Source organism: Myodes glareolus, chromosome 9 (assembly GCF_982192425.1).
Source record: "Myodes glareolus chromosome 9, mMyoGla1.1, whole genome shotgun sequence".
NCBI classification, from domain to species: domain Eukaryota; kingdom Metazoa; phylum Chordata; class Mammalia; order Rodentia; family Cricetidae; genus Myodes; species Myodes glareolus.
In genome coordinates this window covers 41,674,413-41,691,588 of record NC_142034.1, presented here as the reverse complement: position 1 = coordinate 41,691,588, position 17,176 = coordinate 41,674,413, and the positions used below count along the sequence as shown (strand labels likewise).

The 17,176-nt window shown below is 44.5% G+C and overlaps 1 protein-coding gene across 1 annotated transcript in view; it reads right to left on the bottom strand.

Moving 5' to 3' along the window:
• Asic2 (acid sensing ion channel subunit 2) overlaps window positions 1-17,176 on the bottom strand; it is a 1,092,647-nt gene that overhangs the window by 669,919 nt on the left and 405,552 nt on the right. The window lies entirely within an intron of this gene.

The following is a 17,176-nucleotide window of genomic DNA, read 5'->3' as shown; positions in this document are numbered from 1 at the left end:
AAGTCCCAGCTACTAGTCTTTATTCGCCAACTCTTCTCTCTTAAGTCGATTAAAGCAAATACGAGACAGCAGAGAGAATGCCACTTTCCCATTAAGCACCCACAGAAGACGTCACTTATTGATCATAGAACTTACAAGGCCTTGAAACAATGTAAGTGTAGCATTGGAGCAAACAGATGTTTCCCCTGAGACAACATCAGCCCAAGAGACACCGTCATCATCTTCCCTCTGCCCTGAGGACTACTGTACAGTACAGAAAGGCGGAAAAGATAACTTCCCCGTATTGATGCGGAAATGCCATGGGAAGGACTCTGACTCCCAGTGTGAAGAGTCTGGAGCCCGGAATCTGTGAACAACCTTAGGAGGACTTTGCAGCATGAGTCTTAAGGGTCCCTGACTATTTGGCATATACAATACACTGCAGACAAGATACACATAGTAGGTGTTCAGTTAAGACTTGTGGAATGAGACTTATTCATCGGAGCTTAATCCATGTTTTGGTGTGATTAAACGGAAAAAAAAATTCTACTAATCAAAAAATTCCAACGACTTCTTGCCTTACTGTTTTTGGAGAACACACATACATGGAATATTCCTTTATACTGTGTGACTTGGCGTCACTGTGATTGGATTAATAAAGAAGCTGACTGGCCAATAGCTGGAGAGGATAAGGTTAGGCAGGAGAACCAGATCAAGGACACTAGGAAGAAGAAAGGTGGAGTCTGAGGAGTCACCAGCTCAACAGGGAGAAGGAACAGGAGGTAGAAGATGAAAGAGAGGTAAGGCCACGTGACAAAATGTAGATTAATATAAATGGGTTAATTTAAGTTGTAAAGGTTAGCTAGTAACAAGCCTGAGTTATTGGTTGAGCATTTATAATGACTAAGTATCCAAGTCAGTTATTTGGGAGCTGGTAGATGGGAAGGAAAAGTCTGCCCCCCCACACACAAAAATTTAACTTAATTATATTCACCAGGTGTTATAATTCAGTAGATAGATATAACAACTATAATGTAGACATAGTTGTTATTACATAGTTAATTATTGTCATCATTTGATTCCTATAATGATGTAGTGACTGTCAGTTACCAAACTGGCTACTTTTCAATCCTGTTTCTATGCCTTACTGTCTGGCTGCAAAGTCACTACGCATAAGCATGCACCTGCTGCACAGTACAGAGAACAGTAGCATTCATCCCCTCAGTGGATGATCTCAATTCCTGCCTGGGGGATGCTTAGAAAGCTGCCCAGCATGTGGGAATCAATCAAATAGCATTTCCTGTCTTCACTGTTTATATCAAAGTGGAAACGGAGGCTCAAGACAGCCAGTTCTGCCCTCAGTCTTCCCACCAGTTAGTGTCCCTGTCATAACTAGAAAGCGAGAGCGACAGCCAAGGAGAGACGCTCTGAGACAAGAGGTTTGGTTTCTACTGTAAAATCACCGGGGCTGGATGGAGGCTGGTTCGTTCTCGCCAGCCTGCTGCACAGGGTGTGGATGTGGTTTCAACACTCTAGCAGACAGGTTGTCCTGAGGGAATGCGGAGGAGGTGAGAAGATTAGGCCGGATGCAGATCTGTAGCTTGGGAGAGAGAAAGGAAGGGCAGGGACCAGCTCTTCATGTCCTGGCAGTGAGAGAAGATGGCCATGTGGACTCATCTAGGGGCTCAGGTGGGTGGCGAGGAAACCTCACGCCCCCTCCCTTCTGCTCTCCTCGAGTCTCACATTGGTTACCGTTGTGCATAGCTGGAACCAAGATATGCCTTCTTGCTGGGAGGCTGGACGACTTCCTGTGCTCCTGGCAGAAGAAATGGAACTTCCCAAAGGAGTCTGTCCTCAAGCCAGAGTCATAGGTCTGTGACTAATGGAGAAGGAACAGTTGGTGTCCCTGCCAATTGGATAGCCCTAACATCACCTCCAGCCACAAGCCCTGAGCCTACAAAATGTGTTGTTTTCTCATGAGAAGTCCACAATAAAAGATTATTAGTCCTTTCTAGCAGGTGCACAAATGGAACTCCAGAGAAGGAAAGCAATCCATCCAAGTCCGTGAAGTTCCTCCTCATCAGGGTCCCCTTGCTCCTAACACACACAGAAGGTGAGAGGTCTGCTCATCAGAATATCTCATCTCTTCCTCCCCCACTACCAACCGTCATGGGAAAACAGTCTGAGAAAGGGTCAAGAAAAGGCACCAGAGTTAAAGAAGCAGCCAGGGAAGGGGATTGGGGCCTTTGGAGGTTTTTTAGTGTGGGGTTTAGTGGCCATTTTAGAGAAGCCAATCATCTAGATAGAAGCGTCTCAGCCACATGTCCTTAGGAAGGCCTCTCATCTGGCCCCTCCCTTTCTCCTTGTACCCAGTGGCAGAAGCTCATCCTTTCCCTGAGCTCAACAAGGCTCTCGAACTCCTGCAGGAGAACTGCAGACGGCAACACAGATGTAGACAATGAGGGGGTCTGTGGTATAGGGGCTCAGACTGAGGATTTAATCTCAAGACAAAACCAGAGACAAACACAAGTTTAATATTTATTAGTGTGCACTCATTGTTTCCAGATTTCAATGCATTTTTAAGAGATTTCTTTTTTAAAGACCGTGCCGTGAACTTACAGGATTAGAGGAGAATGTCTATAATGCACCACAAGGCTCTCAGTTTTGGTAAACTGGCAGACTGCATAGCCATGCTCTCCTGGAGGAAAAAGGACATTGCCATTCACGATAAAAAAAAAAAACCACAAATAATCATGTATTTTTTCAATGCAGATCTCTACTAGTGAGAAAAGACAAAGACAAATCCTGAAATTTGAGTTAACTTTGACCCCATACTTGCCCTGAAACCAAAATAGTTTAGCCCAAGTAATTTGAAGTCCTTCAGAGTTCACTGAATATTCACTGTGCCTTCTCAAGCCCACATTAGGCAGAGAACTCGAAAGGAGACCCTAGACTAAAATAAGACTCTCGGCAAATGAGTAGAGGAGAAAGAATTCTTCCTGCCAACTCAGGGAAGAGGCAACTTTGACTGTCTTCCTCTCAACCCTGGGGATGGGGGTAGGGGTTGAGGGGAGGGTTTCAGTCTATAGTGTCTGTAACTTTGACCTTGGCCTCATTTGGATTTGGTATTTACATTTATCAATTTTTTTCAGAGATGAGACCTCAAACAACCCTTGGCTGGGATCCCTAGCTCTTAAAGCTGAACAAAATTGAGCTCTGTATAAATGGACACAACCTCCACCAGGCTGCACAGCACTCCCCCTAGGATGTCCTGCCAAGTATGGGCTACATTAAGAAACCACAAAAGGAAGCAAGAGAGCATCTCTAACAACCCAAGACTCCCCCGTGCTTCTGATAATGAGGTAACCAGATGGAGAAATAAGTACATGAAGAACAGATAAAGGCAAAGTAGAAAAGGGTAAGGTGCCAGTTAGCAAACTATTAGCATATTAACATATGGTAAGCTATTAATGGATGTTAGCATTGCTTGTATTAGCATTACCGTCTGCTTTAATAGACTCAAAGACGAAGGGAGAGTAAATCCGGGTTATACCTCTGTATGGTCACCTGCCACGTGTGGATGCTGCCCTTTACAGGCTGAGGAGCAGGAGATGAGCAGTCTGGGGGATAGAGGTGATCAGATAACAGCTCACCCTTCTCTCCTGACTTTCCTGCTCTAGTGGCTACGTAGAAACTGGTCTCCATAGTAGGTTCCAACTCCAGCTTTCCACAGTTCAGCAGGAGAGTAGATCATTTTATAGGAAAATTCTAAGGCTTGCTGCTAAATTAATAACCCCACAATAACAACTCTTAAAAGTGGTTGTCAAAAAAAGATAAACATAAAGTTCCTGATGCCGTTGTATGGGGCCATCATTTTGATGTACAGCTCCCCCAGAGGTCAGTTGGCTATGACTTGGCCATTATCTTTGATGCAATTATGAGTCAGGAGGGAAAAGAAACTGGAGAAGCTGGGGTGCAGCTGCAGAGTCTAGAGAACTGGAGAAGCATGCATGGCTGAGAGAGGAAGCGGCCTATAGACTTGCCTTTTGGGATAGCATGAAGAGCAATCAATCTCCTATCTCTCCACTCAACTCTAAGTTCTTTGTATAGTATCTGAGTGGCCATTCCTTGAGCTATGCTGGGTACAATCACACCTAAGTACAATCAGTCAACAAATGAAGAGCTAATGGTTGCTAGTAAGGAGATGCTTTTCTTCCCCAGGATGTAAATAAGAAAAGATTATCTTTTGCTATGGTGCTCAGCTCAGTGTCTGCCTAAGCAAAGTTCAGCTCAGTGTCTATGTCCTAAGCAACAGGCAGAACACTGAAGGGTGTGGACTCCAGAATCTAGCTTGGCTTGGAAACAGTTTAATGTGGGGTGGGCTCAAGTATCTTGATGAAGCCTAGACTCTCTTAACAAGAGTCAGCCATTGGCATTCTGTGTTGATAAATGCCTTGCGGCAGAGCCTTGGATAATGCATTTTAATCAACCCGATCATTAGAGATTGTCAGAGTGAGACAGTGGCAAGTCACTTCATCAGTTAGCCAGCTTTTGGATCAAGATGGCAATCAGGATCTCCCCATCAATGCCCCCTCACTAAGCGTCGTCTCGCCGGCCTCTCCACATTCATCTGCATCAGGAGGTGGATGGGTTTCACCGTCACTGCTCCAGACTGTGGCCCATTTGCCGAAGTGACAGCTGAAGCTCTGCAGATGGCAGGAGCTGTTGGAGTTGAGCTCAGCTGTGCCAGCTGGGCAGGGTGCTCCTCTTGGCATGCAAACTGAGTCCTTCTGAGAGGCAGCAGCTCCTGTGTGTCATGCCACTCAGATGGGACACCATGGAGAGTGTTGGGTTTTAGGGGTGAGTTTGTATCTTGTCTGGATCAACCACTTCTGCTTTCTCATGTGTAAAATGGGCTTCTCCATCTCTTTCATCTGCCAGGAAGATCAAGGGCTTGGCACACAGTAGGTCCTCAGTCAGGGTGAGTCCCCTTTGTTTCTCTGAGCAGTGGATAGCTTGGATTTCCCACCATGAAACAGGCAGAGAGTGAAGGTTCCAAGCCAGGAGAAGCTGTCTTGCAAAGGGACAGGATGAAGACTGGATTCATCCCAAAGGACAGCTCAGAGATTTCAAATCTGGGTGGCCTAGCCATCTCTAAAGTTTCCATCGTGGGACTCTAGGCAGAGGGACACTTTCCACTTTTGTTACGGTCAACACACTAAAACAGTTAAATCTATGACCCAAATGCCCAAAGACCCTGTCCTGATGGAAGGGTTTGGGAGATTCCTATTAGCAAGGAGACTACATGATGATGTTCCATGGACATCAGAACGTCAGTGAGGTTAGTTATTGTGGTTAGAACATTTCCTGGTGACTATGGTCTATTCGTTGAAGACATCCCAGACACATTCACTCAGTTACTCAGTGGCTGGGTTTAGCTGTTCTGCAAGAAATCTAGGAGACTCGGTGGTTTCTTCACTCAATAAACATTTACTGAGCACTCTCTATACGTCAGACAAGGCACCAGTACCAGAAGGTGAAAGGGTAAAATTCCTGCTCTTGTGTAGCTGAGACACTAGACAAGCAATACCAGATTATGCTTAGTGGATAAAGTCCCTCATTCATGCAGAGGCAGAGTTTAAACAACTAACTTTGCAATTTCTGTCTTTCCTTATGCCTCAGGCTCTATTCTCCAAGCTTCCTGGGCACCAGGATTTCCTAAATTGCAGAGAAGTGTGGGAAAGAGATGCACAGAGAAATGAGTAGTGTAGTATGTCCCTGGCATTGGTCACCAAGAGCCCCAAGTTCACGTCCTGATTCTCCTCTCATCACCCCTGTGGGCCTCCTTGACTCTCTAGGATGCACCATGTCAGACCCGCTGCTCTCTAAGGCCTCTCTGGACTTTCGGATGTTCTAATATGTGGTTAGACAGTCCCAGACACACTGAGAACAGGGAGCAGACAGGCTGCAGACTGAGAGCAAATGGCTCTCTGGATTGGGTGGGAAGCCATTCTCTGGGTTTTAAAACCCCTCATCTCTCTCCAGCCTGAGCTCTTGGCTTTGGTAGGCGAGTGTTTGTGCCACACATATGTCTTCCAAGGGAACAACACGAGTGGATGCTGGTGTCACTTAGCTGGAGACTTGCCTTGGGTTTGTATTTAAAGTGAAAGGCATAGAACTCGTTAGCTTCAAATGTGGATCAGCCAAAACATGAAATGCTTCGTCCTGCCTCTTTTTTTCCCTCACAAATTAACATTTTCCACAAGTAACATATGCTCATTATTCTAGAATGCTATAGACATGCATCATGCTGAATTGGAAGTCTTCTGTAATTTCCCATTGATAATTAGAGTAAAAATGGATTCTATTTACCCCATTACATTAGTTAACTTTTTATTTATAAATATACAAAACCCTATTTTAGATGTCTATAGCTGAGTAATAGGCCCTTAAGCTACAGCCACATTTCTGGCACCTGGGTACATTGCCTTATTTAGGGAATGGATCTTTACAGATGTGATCAAATTAAAAATCTTAAATAAGAGATTATTACACTGGATTTTCCATGGGCTGGAATTGTCCTTACATGTATCATTCTAAGGTGAAGTCATACAGAGGCCTTACACAGAGAAAAGTCCACATGCAGACCAAGGCAGGGAGGACTTGAGAACACCAATTCCGAAGACGGTAAGGACACGGCCACAAGCTAAGCAAGGGCCGCAGCTGCTGGGAGCTGGGAGAAGGGAACAAATCCTTCCCCTAAAGCTTCCAGGGTCCTGCCAACACCGTAGTTCCACCCTGTGGCACCCACTTCAGAGTTCTAGCCACAGGTGGGTATCAGGGAAGGACATATGTGCACTGTTTGAAGCATCCAAGTTTGTGGTAATGAATACAATGCCGAAGATGTAAAATAAGAAACGGCGGTCCTCACTCCTGTCCAACCACACCGCGAGCTTTACTCCCTGGAGGCAAACAATCTAAATCTTGGAGGAGTTTCTTCAAAAAAAAATGGCTTCATAATTCTGTTTAGTGTATACATATTTATTTTACTTGCTTTCTGGATGGGAAATTGTGTCTCAGAAGAGAAATTAAGGGGCTAGAGAGATGGCTCAGTGGTTCCCAGCAGCCACAAGGCCACTCTCAGTCATCTATAACTCCATTTCCAAGGGTTCTGACGCCTGCTTCTGATCTCTGTGGGCACTGCATGCATGTGGTGAGCAAACACACACGCAGGCAAAACAGCCATACACAAATTGAACACACACACACACAAGGATTTCAAATTCTTATACTTCTAAAATGCATATTTATAGTCACCTATGTATACATATAAACGCTTTTCTTCTCATCATGCCTGTAACTTCCAAAATAACTGTATGAAACTCTGGTTATGTTTATTGTCATAATTTAGATTAATAGCTACAATAATACAAATTGCATTCCACAGTGTTTTGTGCAGTATATTGTATTTCAATTTTCCCTTTCTTTAACAACCATTTGTTTTTCCCAGAGTCAATAATCACCTGGAATTTTTTGTTGTTGTTTGTTTTGCTTTTTTTTTTTCTAAGACATGGTTTCTCTGTGTAGCCCTGGCAGTCCTGGAACTCTCTCTGTAGACCAGGCTGGCCTTGAACTCAGAGATTCTCCTGTCTCTGCCTCCTGAGTGCCAAGAATAAAAGCATGCGCCACCACGCCCAGCTCGTCTGGAGTTTTTATTTGTCCTTTGTATATATATATATATATATATATATATATATATATATGTATGTATATATACATATATATATATATATATCACCCCAACCACAAACCAAACTCATCTCTAGAAGTGTAAGATCTATCTCAGAGCATTCAAACATATGGGACAATGAGATAGCCTATGATGGCCAGCTATTTTCACCTTAGAAATAGTCCGTAATCTCCCCAGCTTTTGATTCAATAAAACATGTTGCTTTAGGGGCTGGGGTTGTAGCCCAATGGCAAAGTGCTTTCTTAACATACCCAAAGTTCTAGGTTCAACCTCCAGCACCAAAGAGACACAAACACACATGCACACACACATGCATACACGCACATATGGAAGTCAGTTACTTTTTAGATCTGCGGGAGAAAAAAATCTTGGCTTTGTCTCTTTTTCTTCATTACATCATCTCATTAAATGAAGGTTCAAGACCCCAGTCACTGCTGAAGAAAAAGATGTGGTGTGTAATTATGTTCAATTCACAGCAGTCCCCTCTCTAGATTTTAAAGGCATTTCCCTCATGTCCTCTGGCTCCTGATACCGCTGTTGATAACTTCAATGTCTTTGTGATTTCTCTCTCTCTCTCTCTCTCTCTCTCACACACACACACACACACACACACACACATACACACACACACACAGAGAGAGAGAGAGAGAGAGAGAGAGAGAGAGAGATGGAGAGACAGAGATCTTATATTTCTTTCTGATAGTTTTTGATATTTTTTCATTTTAATTCATTACCATGAAATTTCATAATGATTTTATTATGCTGGGCATAAACAGACCCTTTAAATCTGAAAATCTAGACTGTCCTGTTTTAGAATTCTTTTCTGTTTTGACAAGGTTCTCATCTCTAAACTAGACTTCTAACCTTTTGACGTGATTTTCTAACTCACCCTCTTTTCCCTGTTCTTTCCATTCTGTTGACATGGTGTTTACCATCTTTAAAAATATTTTTAGACTTATTTATTTTATGTGTATGAGCACATTGCCTGTGTGTAGAATTGTGCATCTCGTGTGTGTGTGTGTGTGTGTGTGTGTGTGTGTGTGTGTGTGGTACCTGGGGAGATCAGGAGAAGGTGTTGGACCCTCTGGAACTGGAGTCATAGACGAGGGTGAGCATCCACGTGGTTGCTGGGAACCAAGCTCAGGTGCTCTGCGCGAGTAACAAGTGCTCTTAACTGCTGAACCAATTGTCCAGTCCAGTATTTCACTGTGCCTCTGTGTGTTGAGGTGGGGGTATCTAGAACTTTGTAATTTGACTCAGAATTTGTGAGAGAACTTTTGTTCTTTTAAAAAAAAAAAAACAATGTAATTCTTGTTACATAGATTCAATGCTTTTTAATCTCATCTCTCTGAGAATATAAACTTCCCCTCATATTTCTTTCTGTATTATCTTTGCTTTCTGTGGGTTCCTATATTCAGTCTTCAGTTAGTGGCATCACTCGGGTGTTCCAGGGTAGCATCCTTCTGCGTTCAGCAGCACGACACTACAGAGAAGATGGGCAGCCGCATCTCATGCCCTGTGCTGTGTTTGTCCCTTGCTATAATCCCAGCAGAGTGTTCCTACAGCTAGCAAGCCAGATTGCTGAGGGGAGTTCACCTGTCTGGTTCTGTAAGGTTTTTTCTCTCTTGTGGGTCAGTTTGTCTGCCCTCCAGCCTCCTGTCAAAAGGCTCGAGGCTTCTCCTTCCCTGCTTGCCAGTTTCTGGTACAGTAATCTGCACCTCCCACTCTTCCCAAGCTGTGCAGAGTGTTCTTGCCTTCTGAATTCCCTTGGTACAGCTCCTCCAAAGAGCAAACCTCCCGTCTCTCACTTGGTAAGGATGGAAACTTGCTGGTTTTGGCTAGAGTGGTCCTGTAGGGGGTCTAATTGCTTCTTTTGCAGAATTCCAACCAATCCAGCACTGCTTAGCTTCAACTATATTCCTTTTGGGAGGCCATTTATGGCCTCAAGCTCCAGAGTGTTTACAGAGTTCCAGGATGGAAATTGAAGGGCTCCCTGTTTATCTACCCAGCACCTTATGGGCATTTTATTTCAGTTTTCTCTGATATGAAAGCTAAATTTTACTTTATCCATCTGTTTTCTAGCTTCCAAAGTTCTCTTGATATCGCTCCTTTTTTTTTTTTTAATCCTTTCCTGGTTTTTGTCTTGAGTTCCTTCTTCGTTACAGATCTCGTTATACTCGTGTTAGTGGGATTTGGATTAGAACAGAGGGAGGCATCTGATCCTAGCTGCCCTCGTTTTACAAGACTCTGATTGTTGTCACCTTCTGTTTTTTTTTGCTCTGAAGCCAGCGTCCACTTGTCTGCATCAGTGGCCACAAAAACCTTCTTTCTAGGTACAGATAGCTGACATCTCTGTTGTTTGTTGGGTGTAGAACAGAGAAAAGTCTACGTAGACAAGCTACACTGCCCCAGACCCCTACCACTCTCCACAAACCCCCTCTCCTCCCCCATTCACGATCTCCCTAGTTATTTTAGTCAAAGAACCTCCTCTACCCCATGATCTAAGATCCTATGTAATGATCTTTCAGTACCCCCAGCTTCCCTTCTGACTCAAGCAGACATGTGTTTCCAACTATATCCTTGTACTTTCCTAACTCTATTGACCAATATCCCCTTTCTTGGCCTTCTGTCTAGTGTGTCTCAGTTTTTGAAGTGATAAAAAGGGTCCAACTTCTCTGTGTGAAGCGAAAGCCCCGCCATGGATAAAAACAACATATTTAAAACTGTGTAAAGTTAAATCTTGCATCACCTGGCTCTTCTTGGTATCATCTTCAAAACATTTGACTCAGTCTACAACTCTCCCAGACTCTGGTCTTCATGGCCTCTAACCCAGCTGTCTTTCTCTTATTTCCAGTCTTCCCTTCGTGTCTTGAATGGGAAATATGTTCTCTGCAGCTTTTGCAGGAGGCTAAATAATAGTCCCTCAAAGCTGTGTCCATCTGAAGCCAGATGCATCCAGAAACTGCGAGTCAGTTGCTTTATATGACAAAGTGGGTTTTGAAGACAAAGTTAAGTCAATCATCTTAAAGTGGATGAGGGGTCCAGGATTAGCCAAGTAGAGCCAGATGATTCTAAAGCATCCTTTCAAAGGAAGTCAGGGACATCAGAGTCAACAGCAGAAGATGGGATCACGGACACAAATGTTGGGATGATGTGAAGAAAGGCCAATAAATGCAGAAAGCAAAGCCACCAACCTTCCAGAGTCCTTAGGAGGATCCAGCTCCACCAATGTCCAGATATCAGCTCTCAGGGCTTAGTTTGGATCCCCTTTCTCTCGAAGTGCAAAAAAATCAACCTGCGTGGGTGTGAGTCACTGAATCCTTTGTTAATGCAGTCACACGAAACTGGTACCACTCAGTGTGGCTTTGGTTCTGCCTGCTCTCTCAAGCCATTTCTACCTACATCTCTTGCCATCAGGCTTCCACTGAATCTAACAAAGGAGACAGTTTGCAGGGAAGGAAGGGGACCAGCATCAGTTGTAGCACTCCCATTGTGTGAGGCAGCCATTGTTCTCCTCTGCCGTGCTGGTGAAGGCACATGGGTAGGAGAGGAGACCAGAAGGGAAGCCCACAGGGCATCAGGAGTCATAGTAGTCATCAGAGAATACTAATACTGAGGTGTGCTCCTTCCCGAGGTCCTCCCGTATGTAGGCTGGCCCCCGGGTTTTCTTTGAAATTCACTGGTTGGAACCACTTCTGCAGGGGAGAAATTTCTCTATACTGTCTCAGTACCAGGAGCAGAACTGAGAACCCATTCAAGTCCTAGGTGATCATAAAACACAGGGTTTTAATTTCCCTACAGTTATGTACCTAGGTGTTATTTTTTCCCTATTTCACGGATAAAGAAATTGACTAGAATGATAAGGTTTCATGTCTATCTAGTAGGTGGGTAGACCTTGGACCTGAACTCAAATCAGTGTTATATGTAAACCCTAAGTTCTGTTTCCTCATTCCATCTCCTCCCCCTTTCACCTCTCCCTTTCTCTTTCCTTTTTTTTTCTTTTAGATTAAACTAAGGGCTTTGCTCTATAGTCCACTCTTAACTGAAATTCCCCATGTAGTCCAGGCTAGACTTAAACTCTCTACCCTCTTGCCTCAGTCTCCTCCCTGAGTACCGGAATTAGAGGTGTGTCCTACTATACTAGGCCACAACACAACTTGTCTCTGTCATCTCTTGGGACCAACCTAATGGATGAATTCCTTTCTTCCTTTTTCTTCTTTCCTTCTTTTGTTTCCTTCTCTTCCTTTCTTTTATTCTTTCCTTCCCTCCATTTCTTTCCTTCCTTCCTTTCCTTCTTTCCCTTCCTTTTCTTTCTTTCCTTTTAATTTGTTGTTTGTTCTTACAAGATAATCTCCATTGAACTTGGGATTCTCCAGACTCAGACCCTCAGGTTGGCCTGGCTAGTTTTATGTCAACTTGACACAAGCTAAAGTCATTGGACAGACGGGAATCTCAATGGAGGAAAATGCCTCCATAAAATCTGGCTGTTGACAGGCCTCCAGAGCATTTTCTTAATCAGTGATTGATGGGGAAGGGTCCAGTCCATTTTGGGTGGTGCTGGCTTCTATAAGAAAGCAGACTGAGCAAGCCATGAGGACCAATCAGTAAGTAGCACCCTCCATGGCCTCTGTACCAGCTCCTACCTTTGGTCCCCTTTTGAGTTCCTGCCTTGGCCTCCCTCAGGGGACTATGATTCTGAGTATGTAAAACAAATAAACCATTCCCTCCCCAAGTTGTTTTTGGTCATGCTGTTTCATCACAACCATTGAAACCCTAGCTACATAAGGCACAAGTACTGGGATTACACTGTGTACGTCCATGCTTGGCCAAGCTCCACATCGGAATTTACTCCAACCTCGGTAATGTCTTTTCAAAACATTGATTTCATTTTCGTTTATGCATGTGCTTGGCTTGTGTGACTGTATGCCTAATGTTTGTGTGCAAGGGTGCATCTTCAGAGGCCAAAAGAGGGTGTCAGATCCCCTAGAGATGGCTGTGAGACTCCTGACACACCCATACAGGGAACTGAAATCAGGTTGTCTGGAGGAACAGGAAGCACATCAGAGCACTCTTAATGTCTTAGCCCCACCCTCAGCAATATCTGAGGTCATCACCATCACCACTCCAGCCAATTACCAGCCCCATCTGCTCCTGCTTTGGTGTGGACTGAATGTTGGTATCCCTTCCCGTGTTCATATCAGGGGACTTTGGGAGGCAAGTAGGCCATCAAAGCAGAGTCTTTTAATTTGAGAGAGATGCTGACAGGGTCTCATGGCACAGGCTAACCTCTTACTGTGTAGCTAAAGATGACCTTTGACCCTCAATCTTCCTGGCTTCGCTTCTCAAGTGCTATGCTATCATGCCCAATTCAGGTAAGTCTTCTTGGAAAATAAAACTATAAAAGGTCAGACACCCCCCTTTCTCTCTCTTTCTCTCTGCCATGTGAAGACACAGTGAAAGTCAGTAGTCAGCATCTTAGTATACCAGTCAGGGCTTTTTAGAGGAATAGCATTTATACAGTGAATATATATATATATATATATATGAATATATGTGAAATTTATTAGAAGGGCTTACAGGTTGTGACCCCATTAATCCAGCAGTGGCTGCCTATGAATGGAAGGCCTAAACATCCAGCAGCTGTTCAGTTAGCAAGGCTGTGTGTCTCAGCTGGTCTTCAGTGTATGTCGTAAGTCTGAAGAAGGAAGAGGCAGACTGTGGTGGTAGTGAACAAATGAACTTGCTAGTGAGGACAAGAGCAAGCAAGCAAAGAGAACAAGCATTCCCCTTCCGTGTCGCTTACATAGGCTGCCAGCAGAAGGTGTGGCCTACGTTAAAGGTGAATCTTCTCACTTGGAAAATCTGAATTGGAAGTGGGTCTTCCTGCTTCAAATGGTTTACTTCAGTCCCTCACAGGTGTGTCCATGCATCTGGGTTTTAGTTAGCTTCAGATGCAGTCAAGCTGACAACCAAGAATAGCCATCACACTGGGAAACAGTCCCCAGGAGAGCCCAACCACAGTGGCACTCTGATCTTTTTTATTTCCAATCTTCAACTTTGAGAGCTAAGCTTCTGTTGCAACACAAAGGCCCAGGTGATAGTAATTCCTTCACCTGGAGTCTTTGGTTCTAGGCCATTGTTCAGACCAGGAATCAAAATATGACCACACACGTCCAGGTACAGTCAAACTCCAATAATAAAGAACATAGTACCATACATGTTTGACCTACCTAAAAGCACAGTGTGTACCGTGACCACGCAGAAAAACAGAATTAAGTTCAAGCCATCTTTAGGTGACCCTGGGCCAATCACTTAACTTGCATTGATCCTTACCTGGAAAAGTCAGTTGCGAGGGTGCTCAGGACTGTGTGGAGAACCCATCCCATCTCTGCACTGTTGGCACAGTCTTCACTGTGCTGACCAAGATCTTTGCTACACTCCCCAACATTTGTCTCCACATAGCCCCTCAATTATTCTGCTAATGAGAAAAGAGACAGGTTTCTACCCAACTTTATAGGTTCTGCCTAGGATCTGACTTTCCATATCACTGCATGGTTTTCTCAAACCACTTTGTGCCACTGCCACCAAGAAGCCATGTGGCAAGAGAGAGCTACAACTTCCTAGGCTGTTTTTCTGAGGAACCAGAATTCTCATTGGGGCAAAAGAGCTTCATGCATTCATCCGTCTACCTAGTGACTCCATATTTCCACAGATGCTACACGTATGCTAATGTGTAGAGCAGTCTGCATGTCCTGTGAGTGCAAAGAACAAGACATAAGCAGGCCTCACAGTGTCACAAGGAGCTAACTGAATACAGGAGGAAGCAGATGCGGAAGCCAGGTTACTATGGGTGGGTGCATAACCGGGCTGTGTCACCCAATGGGCTTCTATTCTGGTAAGGTCACAGGACACTTCCCAGAAAAAGCCAAGACTACATTTGGAAGAATAGGAAGAAGCAAGCCTCGTGAAAGCTTGTTTGTTTGTCATTTATTTCAAGAAGGTCCCGTGTGAAGCCAGTCTCTTGATTTTATAAATACGGAAGCTGAGACTAACAGATTACAGGATATCAACCGTATGGATGAGAACCCTGAGAAAATCACACCTGAGTGCATTTGGTTCTTCTGACAAAAGTTACCATAGCGTGACACTTTTTCCCATGTCACCAAGCATCCTCCCAGTTGGTTGAAGCGTTCAACAGGATGATGCTGTTTGGATTGCTTAAAGGTAATCTTTTCTACCAGCTCAGTGTCCCTTTGAACTGTTGTGCTGTGTGGAACCTGTGTAAGAATTTGAGGGCAACGGACCCAGCCTAATAACAGAAAGGAGGTTGCCAAAGGGTTGATTACCAGAAGACTGATCCTGGGGTCACCCTGAAAGGCTGTTTGTGAGTTTCCTGGGTCTGCCATGGCATGGACTGCGTGATTCAAAACAGCAGAATTCCATCCTCTCTAACACGTAAAAATTTGGAGTAGATAAGGCCATGTGACCTCACCAGATCAGAGACCCAGTTGATGACACAACCCAGGCATGCCCCCACCTATCATAACCCTCACAGGAACTTCTAGCTTCTGTGTCTGCTTCCTCCAGTGAGCTCCTTGAGACACTGTGAGGCAGGTTTATTCTTTTTTGCACTTTGAAATTAAAGTTTGAGCAGGGCCAGGCTCTCTGCAGGCTCCTTCCCTTCCTTAGCCTAGTGTCTGGAGATGACCAGGGGCCTCAACATTCTTAATCTGTAGTTTTCAAAGTCCAGGGTTTCCTCCATTGACACAGACAGGTTCATGTACCTCCATACAATCTCTCCCTCCCTCCCTGTCTCTCTCTCTCCCTTCCTTCCTCTCCCTCCCTCTCTTTCTCTCTCTCCCTCCCTCCGTCCCTCCCTTCTCTCTCTCTCTTTCTCTTCCTCTCCCCCTCCCTTCCTCTCTCTTTCTTTCTCTCCCTCCCTCCCTTCTTTCCTCCCTCTATCTCTGCATCTATATTAAAGTTTCCCTCCTGTTACAAGGACACCAGTAACAGAAACTTAGAACCCTCTCTAATGTAGTATGATGCTTCTTCGCTGATTATACTGCAGACTGCTTTTAAATAAAATCGTTGACCGGGGATTCAGGTAGATATGCATGGGGGAGGCAGTCTCATTGAATCTAGTAGAAGCACCTCCTACAAGGACCAATTCTGCCCCTTCTTTTTCCTAGCTATGGCCCTTCCCCATTGTTCTTCAGCTCCACTATAGCACCAGAATGGTTGGCTTACCCATAGTGCTGAAGCCTCAGAGTTGATCAACCCAGCTGTAAGGTCAGCTGAACTCAAGGCTGATCCAGGGAGTTTTAGGAGCAAATAAGTTTACACACACATGCATACATGCGCACACAAGCACACATACACACACACACACAAACACACACACACAAACACACACACACACAAATTCTCTGAGAACTAGACAACATTCTGCTACAAACAAAAGACAGAAGAATTTGGTGCCAAAGGTAAAGACAAAAAAAATTTATCTTTTTATCTTGAAATCAATGACTTTCCATCCCTTTTTTCCTGAGTCTGTGACACAAAGGACTGTCTCTCACACTGTGGCTCTCATGGATGTCTGTGTCTCTCACACTGTGGCTCTCATGGGATGTCTGTGTCTCTCACACTGTGGCTCTCATGGATCTCTGTGTCTCTCATGGATGTTTGTGTCTCTCTCATGGATGCCTGTGTCTCTCATGGATGTCTGTGTCTCTCTCATGGATGTCGGTGTCTCTCTCACTGTGGCTCTCATGGATATCTGTATCTTCTTAGCGGGGAGAAGAGGCAGGGGCAGAAGTATGTAAAAATTTTCTTATTAGGAGACTTGCTATTTGAACATAATTATTTTATCTTGTTTTACTCATTTATGTTTTCATGTATGGTATATATGCATATACACCCAGAGGCCAAAGTTGGCATGAGGGATCATACTCTATTGCTCTCCACCCTTGTTTCTTGAGAATGAGGTCTTTCACTGAGCCTGAGGCTCATTTATTCAATTACACTAGCTGGCCAGTGAGTTTTAGAGTTCTGCCTGTGTCACCACCCTACCCAAGCCAGTGCTGGGATTCGGCTGTACACTGCCGCTCCTGGGGAATCCAAACTCAGCTCTCATGCTGAGTTTGCACAGCAAGCACTTCCCACAGAGTCATCCCTCCAGCCCCCTTGGGTCACATTGGGTCCTTCCCTTCCTTAGAGTCCTGTGGAGCATCACTGCATCCTTTTGGTGGTACTTCTCCTACCCTATCAGTAACCACTTTTGATGGACGTCATCTCCTTGCAATCAAAACAGCATGTCACTAATAAGAGCACATCCCCAAGGGGCAACAGCAGAAGGCCAAGTCAGGTGATAAAGCCTGGAGACAGCAGCCAGAGTTCTGTCAATCATGTTTTAAATAAAGTGCTGATTGGCCAGGCAGGAGGTGTAGG